The following is a 9,311-nucleotide window of genomic DNA, read 5'->3' as shown; positions in this document are numbered from 1 at the left end:
TAAAATTATTGTGAAAGTAGCACTAAAATAATTATATTCAATCTTATTTCAATCAAGTTTAAACAAAATTTAGGTTCAAGGTGGGGTCATCGGCGTTGTCAGGCCAATACATCATCCATTGTTCAAGTTCCTTTATGGTAATCCCATCCAAAAGTTCATTCTCTTCGTCACTGCTCTCTGCCACGTCTTTCATAATCTGCGTATCACTCTCTGCCATCATCTCCACATTAACATTTGGATTAACCTCCTGAGCTTGTTCATCATGATGATCATCTCTTTCAACCTCATAGTCTGACAATGGGAAATTAAGCTTGGCTCTAGGTCCACGGAACTTGATGGCAGCCTTATCGTAAGCCCTGGCAGCCTCCTCTGCGGTCTCGAAGGTGCCAAGCCACACCCGCTTCGCTACCCTCGGGTTTCGAATCTCAGACGCCCATTTCCCCCACGGCCTCTGCCTCACTCCCCTATATCTCTTCTCATTGTCATCCTTCTTTCTTCTTCTTCTTCTTCCCAGTGTCGCTGGCCCCACTGGTTGAAGGCAATGATGATGCGGCAGTACTACTACCCTGGAGTGCTTCTAGTATTTGAAGCTGTTGTGGGGAGTGAGTATCAACCCCATCAGTGATCACGTGCTTGAAAGCTGACACCAAAATGTCGTGCTCTTCTTCCTTTGTTACTCGAATATAATGCATATTTGCACGAATATAATTAATACGATCCTATAAGCGGGTTTTGGACAAATTGAGCTTTGTATGACGGGAATTAATGCAGATTGGAGGTGGGCACGTTGCCTTGTGCTTCACCATTCGAATGTGGAGGAGGCGGGCAAGTGATTTTGGTCTATATATAGAGGGCTGGGTCATGGGTGGGAACTGGGAAGGGGAGTACTGTGCTTACGCACGCGGAGGTCGATCATTTTGCCTGAATTTTTTAATATGCCATAGCTGGTAGGTCCCACCAGCTCAATTTTTTAACATCTACTACAACACTGATCGCCACACAAAACAATGATTCATAGCGCTGTCATAATGTGACAGCATTCGCATTTTTTATTGAATGAGGTGACAGCGTTCGCATTTGCTATGCAAAATATTAGAGGGTATTTGGTAAAGTTCGTTGAAATATACGATGAAAAGTATGTGAAAATATCTGTAATCTTATTAAAATGAAAATGTAAGTTTAAGACAGTAAAATAAATACCCTAGGCTTCTGCAAATTAAATAGCGCATTTTTATTTCAAATATGCCTAAGCCAAAAAATTATCAACAGCATATTATCAATCAATTAGCAAAAATGTTATTTAATTATGATGTTTTCTAGGAACATACACACTGGCTTGTGCAAAGAACAAAATCACTTTTTATCATGATTCTAATTTGTTCAACTATAGGAAAATAAATTGTAAATCCATTTGTAAGTGATAATCTACCGTTGACAACTTCAATAAATTGTAACAAATGATGTGGTTCTAGAACAACTATTATGTAAAATAGCATAGGAGTCTAATATGCATTAAAACACCCATATTGGCTTATCTACATAGTAGCAATGTTATTTAGCTATAGAGCTTCTCTAAAAGTATTTTTAGAACATTATAGTTTAGGTAAATCATTTTTTTTCTCTCTCTCTCTCTTACAAATGCTTGAGAGATTTGAGAGATGTCTCTAAGATTTTCATCTCTTAGATCACTCCGTGCGATGCATAGGAAATCCATTAGATTCTCTCGTTGCTTGGAAGGAACCAGGGACGAATTTATATATTAACTAGGGGGCAACGGCCCCCATAATTTTTTTTAAAAAAAAAAATATTAGTATATTAATAAGTACTAATTTTAACAATTTTGTTTAATAAAATTACATTTATCCCCTTAACAATACCATCAATTCTTTTAAGAGTAATATTATAGTTACATTTTTTTACAACATTTTTACAAAATATTGAAGCAGCAAATTTGTATTGGTTTACACACTTGCATAACTTTTTACTTATCAATAACCACTCATTATATTAGCAATTTATAAAATAAAATAAAAAAAAAATTGTAGCTTTTGCATTTTTTACCTTTTAAAGGCCATAAAAATTAATAGATTTGTGGGGGGTAAAAGTCAGACATACCTATTGGGCTGGGGGCCCCATCTTGAGGAGTACTGTACGTCCGAAGAGTAGTAGCGGGTCAGGGTAGAATTCATTTGAACGCAGCCAACCTAGAAGTGTAGGAAGAGTAGCGTCCGAAGAAGTCACCTTTTGTCCGAAGAGGTTATACTCCTCTGACGCAAATAGTCCTGAACCAGCCAACGAATAGAAGGTCCGAATGGAATCTCTGGCAATCCCAACAACAAAGATAAGCTCTGGGCATGTCTGGGGATGATTAGAACGAGAAAATATCTCAAGAAAAAACTGCCATCACCGCATTAAATGCACTGCAACTGCTTTTCTGGCCGCATTAATGTGGAGAAGACCCCTGAACAGTGTAATCTCAGCTACTACCACTCACGGAAGGATAAAGAGAATACCTGATGGGACATGCACTCAAGTGGATGCTTAGATGAAGAACAAGTGGACAATGAAGATGATGGGAAAGTGTGCTATATAAGCAGAAGAGGTCTCTGATAAGAGAGATCGGAAAAAAGGGGGAGAGAAGAATTAGATAATTTTACTGTAGGTCCAAGAGTTATAATCATCTTTCATTCAGTAACATACCTCTTCGGCCAGACATTTGTCAAGGAAGATGAGCATGATCTTGTGTTAATGAATCCTTAAACATTATAATCAATCACTGTTTAATTCGCATCCAGCCCAGCTCTTTCACCCACTCTTTACAAATTCATTGTCTTGGGTTCATTGGGCTCGTAACCCATCCTTCTTGGGCTTGGGCTGCCAAATTAGACCCCACAATTGGCGCCGTCTGTGGGAAGAGCTTGTGCAGGGGTGAAAACAACAGTTGAGGATAACCGAACGAGGCCAACGACAGGTAGAGTCTAGGGCATCCCAGCATGCGGACCCTTTCCTTAATTTGGAGCAGAGACAGGATCGTAAGGGCAGTGCACACACCGTGCACACTGGGCAAAGCCAGTCACGTGATGGGAGTTATGTATCCCATGCACAGAAGAACCGGGATTTGCAGCTGGAGGTTGAAAAGTTAAAAAGAGAGCTGCGTCATGCAAAACGGAAACGGGTTCCTTCATATTACGATGAGGAGTCCGACGACCAACAGGATCCCACTTACAACAAAGATCGCGAACGCCAGTCAGTGAGTCATTTTCCTACCAGGAGGAGCGTCGTCATGAGAAGCAACCTCCGAGCCCACCACGTAGAGGTGTAGGGAACGATGCCATGAGCAAGGCCCTGAACCAAATCTCTAGATCGCTCTTCACATGCAGGATTGAAGAAGCGAGACTCCCCCAGCGTTTTAACCAGCCTGCGTTCACCATCTACAATGGTAAAACGGACCCAGTAGAACATGTCAGTCATTTTAATCAACGAATGGTAGTCTACTCCAGGAACGAAGCTTTGATGTGCAAGGTCTTCCCCTCCAGTTTCAGACCGGTTGCGATGAGGTGGCTTGACAGCATGAAGGAAGACTCCATCAGCTCCTTCAAAGAACTCACTCAAGCCTTTGGTTCGCATTTTGTCACCTGCCGAAAAGTGTCAAGGCCCTTGTCCTCTCTGCTATCCTTGAGCATGTAAGAGGGTGAGACTCTGAAGGTGTATTCGGACAGGTACTGGGAGATGTTTAATGATATAGATGGCAACTTTAATGCGATGGCCCTCAACACGTTCAAGCTCGGCCTCCCCACTGACCACGGCTTAAGGACATCTTTGTCTGGCAAGCTAGTCATTAGCATGCGTCAGCTGATGGACCGCATCGAAAAGTATAAAAGAGTTGAAGAAGATCAGCAACAGGGGAAGGGCAGGGAAAAGGTTATCCCCCAAGAAAGAAGGGATTTCAGGTCGGATCAATTCAGCGGCAATAAACCGCGGAGGGATTTTTCTGCGACGGGATCAACAAACCCTCAAACAGTCAACACTGTATTCAAAGAGCCAGTACACCAAGTTCTAGAAAAGATTAAGGGCGAACTATTCTTCCGATGGCCGAATAAGATGGTGGGAAACCTCGAAAGGCGTAATCATAATCTCTTCTGCTAGTATCATCAGGCCTAGCCCCGATCTTTACAAGGGGCTAGGCCTAAAACCTCAGGACTTAAATGCCATACAACTCTCCCCTCGTGAGTTTCGAAGGAAGAGTTGTCACCCCGAAAGGCCAGATACGCCTACCTGTGCAAACCGGTTCTGAAGTGGTGAAGGTGGATTTCGTAGTTATGGATGTGTATTCGCCTTATACGGCAATCGTAGCCAGACCTTGACTTCATGCACTAGGGGCTGTTTCCTCTACTTTGCATCAAAAAGTTAAATACCCGTTCGAAGGACAAGTTTATGAGATCCGAGAGGATCAGTCCATAGCCCGCCGGTGCTTAGTGGCTGCCATTTGACATAAACCCAAAGCCGAGTCCTCGTCCAGGGCCGAGAAGGGTTTATAGCAAGTAAAGTCTCGGGAATTGCCTACCGAGAATCCAGAAGAAGGAGCTAGATGCGAGGATCTGACAAAAGTCACCATCGGAGACAATCTGGAAAAATTCTTTCAAGTCGGATCCGAGCTGCCTCTTTCAGAAAGGGAAGAGTTAGTAGAATTCCTCAAGAAAAACCTTGACGTATTTGCCTGGGACGCCTATGAAGCCCCAGGGGTCGACCCGTAATTCATTTGTCATCATCTGAGAGTCAACCCACTAGTAACCCCTAAGAAGCAGCCTCCTCGACGCCCATCCAAGGAACACGCTGAGGCAGTAAGGGAAGAAGTAACGAAGCTCAAACAAGCTGGAGTTATTAAAGAAGTTTTCTACCCCGAGTGGCTAGCGAATACAGTGGTAGTGAAGAAAAAGAATGGGAAATGGCGAGTGTGCAAGGACTTCACCGATTTAAACAAGGCTTGCCCTAAAGATCCATTCCCTATGCCAAAGATCGATCAGCTAGTGGATGCCACTGTCGGCCATCCTCGGATGAGCTTCCTAGATGCCTTCTAAGGCTACCACCAGATGCCCTTGGCCCTGAACGACCAAGAAAAAACCACTTTTGTCATCCTTACTGGTAACTACCACTATAATGTAATGCCATTTGGCCTAAAGAACGCGAGATCTACCTATCAGAGGATGATGACGAGGATGTTTAAGCTGCAGCTCAGTAGAAACATCGAGATTTACATTGACGACATGGTGGTGAAAAGCAAGATTGTTACTGAGCATGTAAAGGACCTTGAAAGTACCTTTGAAGTCCTTAAGGAGTACAAGTTGCGCCTAAATGCTTCCAAGTGCTCATTCGGCGTGGGGGCTGGCAAGTTTTTGGGATACATGGTGACCTATAGGGGTATTGAGGTTAGCCCCGACCAGATAAAGGCAATCAACGGTTTACGAGCTCCTCGAAATCCCAAAGAAGTCCAAAAACTAACTGGAATGACTGCTGCCTTGAACCAATTTATCTCCCGGTCGGTAGACAAGTGCCAGCCCTTCTTCTCTTTGCTCAACAAGTGGAAGGGATTCGAGTGGACTGAAGAATGTGCTGTGGCCTTTCAGCAACTCAAAGACTATCTAGCTCGGCCACCAATTATGTCCAGCCCTGAGCCGAACGAAGTCTTGTTTGCTTACATTGCGGTGGCTCCCTGTGCTGTGAGCTTGGTACTGATCCGAGTAGACTGCGGTGTACAAAGACCAGTCTATTACGTAAGTAAATCACTGCATGAAGCCGAGATCCGTTACCTGCCACTGGAAAAGGCCATCCTAGCAGTAGTGCTTGGTATACAAAAACTACCTCACTATTTCCAGGCCCATACGATCATCGTCCTCACTCAGCTCCCACTCAAGGCTATACTCCGAAGCACTGACTACACTGGGTGGATTGCTAAGTGTGGTACAATCTTAGAGGCTTTTGACATTAAGTACATGCCCCGCACGTCAATCAAAGGCCAAATCCTTGCGGATTTAGTGGTCGAGTTCACGAAGCCTCATTTAGAAGAAGCGATACCAACGTTGGACATGGATGAAAAATCGGTTGGCATGATCTCTCAACAAAGTCCCTCTAATTGGGAAATGTACGTGGATGGTGCAGCAAATCAAAAGGGTTCTGGTGTAGGACTAGTATTAATATCTCCAGAGAAGATAGTTATTGAAAAATCGCTAAGATTGAACTTCACTGCCACGAACAACGAAGCCGAATATGAAGCCTTGCTGACAGGAATGGCCATGGTTCAGAGAATGGGAGAAAAATCGTTGGAAGCGTTCTCGGACTCGAGACTGGTTATAGGTCAAGTGCAAGGTGAATTCGAAGCGAAAGATGAGAGAATGCAGCGATACCTGAGCCGAGTTAAGTGCTTGCGGTTGGGGTTTGGCTTCTTCAATTTACTACACATCCCCAGAAACGGTAATGCACATGCCGATTCCCTAGCCACACTTGCCACCTCCTCGGCGCAAAGCCTACTGAGAGTCATCCTCGTCGAAGACCTGCAGGAGCCTGCGGAAGCAGGGACAGAGGCAGTGCAGGTTCACCAGATCAGGGCCGAGCCTAGTTGGATGGATCTTATCATTAACTTCTTGCAGTATGATATTTTGCCCAAAGAAAAAAGGGAGGCTGATAAAGTCCGAAGGAAAGCAACAAGGTTCTAGCTATCTGAGGACCAGAGACTGTACAAACGATCCTATACAGGACCATACCTACTATGCATCCATCCTGAAACTGCTGAATTGCTACTGGAAGAGCTGCATGAAGGGATTTGTAGGAGTCACACTGGGGGTAGATCTTTGGTTCATCGAGCNTTTCACATACTTTTTCACATACATAATTTCTAAAAAATGCAGACAACTTATTAGAACAACATTACCATTCTACCAAAATCAGGATCTTATGGCAATTCAAAAATTGAGCTACTACCATTCTGGTCCACCACCACCTTCAGTGTGAACGAATTAGAACACACACTCAACCTCTCTTTCTCTTACCATTTCATCCAAGTTCTCACGCAAAAAAACACTATTATCGACTAGTGAGACTTATTGTGGATAGTTTAAAGTGTTGTAATATCATTAAATTAGCATTTCTAATAGTTTAACTTTTTAGATATTGAAAAATAGACTCTATATTTCTCATTTAGAAAATGTTGAATAACCATGCTTGAAGTCCAAGCTTTGTTTTAATTTAAACTCATTGGAAAATAATTTTTACAATACTATTCAAATTTTAATAACTAACCAAAAAATTTCTTGCCCTAATTTAACGTTGCTTGAACTTCTATCTACTTTTCAAAACATTTTTTCACATACATATATCGGAGGAAAGGTTACAATCAAGCCCCTCCCTAGCCAGAGAGCTCCCAGGACAAGGGAACGGTGGTCAACCATCCACTCTCTAGATTCATATTGATCAATATATCTTTTGCATCTTGCGAGTTCGCTAAGTAGGCTTACTCCACCATGGGGCAACAAAGGCTAGAACTATTCTTGCCAAAAACAATAGGAACCAAGGACGAATCTATATATTGACTAGGGGAGCAACGACCCCCCTAATGTTTTTTAAAAGAATATTAATATATTAATATGTACTAATTTTAGCAATTTTGTTCAATAAAATTACATTTTGTCCCCTTAACAATGCCATCAATTCTTTTAAGAGTAATATTATAGTCACACTTTTTTATAACATTTTTACAAACTATTGAGGTAACAAATTTTTATTGGTTTGCACACTTGTGTCACTTTTTACTTATCAATATCTACTCAATACATTAGTAATTTATAAAAAATTTGTAGTTTTCGCATTTTCCACCTTTTAAAGGCCATAAAAATTAATAGATTAAATCTAAAACAAAATATATAAGTTCAAAAAAATTAGCCTAACAACAAAAATTACCAATTATAAAATTAAAAAAAAAATAGCCCAATCAATTTATTTTACCCAAAACAAAAAATTTGGCTATTTAAAAAGTTTTAAACAAAAGTTCTTAATTAGTGATAAAGTAGTAGAGTCAAACATCGAAACTACTGCACACAACTAATAGCAGAGCTGTTCCTAACTCTAAATCCTAACTCTGTTCTTGATAAGAACTTACCTCTTATCCTAGGAATTGCCTACAACTCTTAAAAAGTAGGCAAAATAGCATTTCTTAAAAATATTAAAAACATCTAAAATCAAGTGAATAAAAACACTAATAGGTTGCAGATTCTGTCCAATTTGAGGGGTTCAATTTCTGTCCAGTAGAAATTTTCACTGGACACAGATTGTGGACACATGTCTCCTTTTAGACACGTGTCCGAACCCAAACGTATCTAGTAAAAATTTTCACTGAACTCAAGCCCCTCCCCAATTTGAGAGCATGCGCGAGACCATGTCAAACCTTTACTGGTAAGGTAAGCCTCACATAACAACAAGGCGACATGACAAGACACTACATAAAAAAATAGACTTTTGCAGTACTTTTGGTTGCGGAGATACGCAAGAAAAAATGCAATAGCACTGTTGCTTTTGCTGCCGTTGTGGGGTTTTAACCTTTACGTGAAGGAGAAGATACATATTTCAAAAACATTAATGGATTTTCTCCTTGCTGCAGCTGCATAGTTTTTTTTTAAGAAACATATATTTTCTTCCTCCGTACAGTCGTACAGTCAAGCCGCAGAAATTTTTTTAAGCACATGCATTTACTTGGTCGCCGCACAAGACATTGTTTGTGATGACAAATGAGTATGAAACCGTGGAAAGAAAGAGTCCCATTAAAAAAAAAAAAAAAAAGTCGACAATGCTCACATGTACGGCGAAAAAAATGCTTTAGATTGCAACCTCTTCAAGGTATTTTCAATTATCCCTCTAAATTTTAGTACTATTTTGTAAGTAAACAATTATTTTTACCTTTTATCTTATATTTACTTATTTTTTCGGCTATACTTTTTAACAAACTTTCTATTGTTTCTTTATCTCATTTAAATATTATTTTTTTATTATTTCTTCACTTTTTTATAATATTTTTATGATCTTAATTTATTCATTCCTAATATATATATATATATTTTAAAATCTCCCAATAGTAAAAATTTTAAATTTGTTTTTAAATTTGTGCATAGTTACTGTAGCAAATGTGTAAATATACAAAGTTTTAGAATGACTGATGTGAGAATTTTTGTCGCTTAATTGTGTAAAATTTATCTCTTTTTCTATTATACAAGAGTTGGTGTGGATACTCTTACGGGAGGAAGTATACTCTGTTTCAAGTGTATGCT

Source organism: Quercus suber, unplaced genomic scaffold (assembly GCF_002906115.3).
Source record: "Quercus suber isolate HL8 unplaced genomic scaffold, Cork oak 2.0 scaffold_67, whole genome shotgun sequence".
Taxonomy (NCBI): Eukaryota; Viridiplantae; Streptophyta; class Magnoliopsida; order Fagales; family Fagaceae; genus Quercus; species Quercus suber.
The sequence above is the reverse complement of the archived record's forward strand: the minus strand, read 5'-3'. Positions refer to the sequence as shown.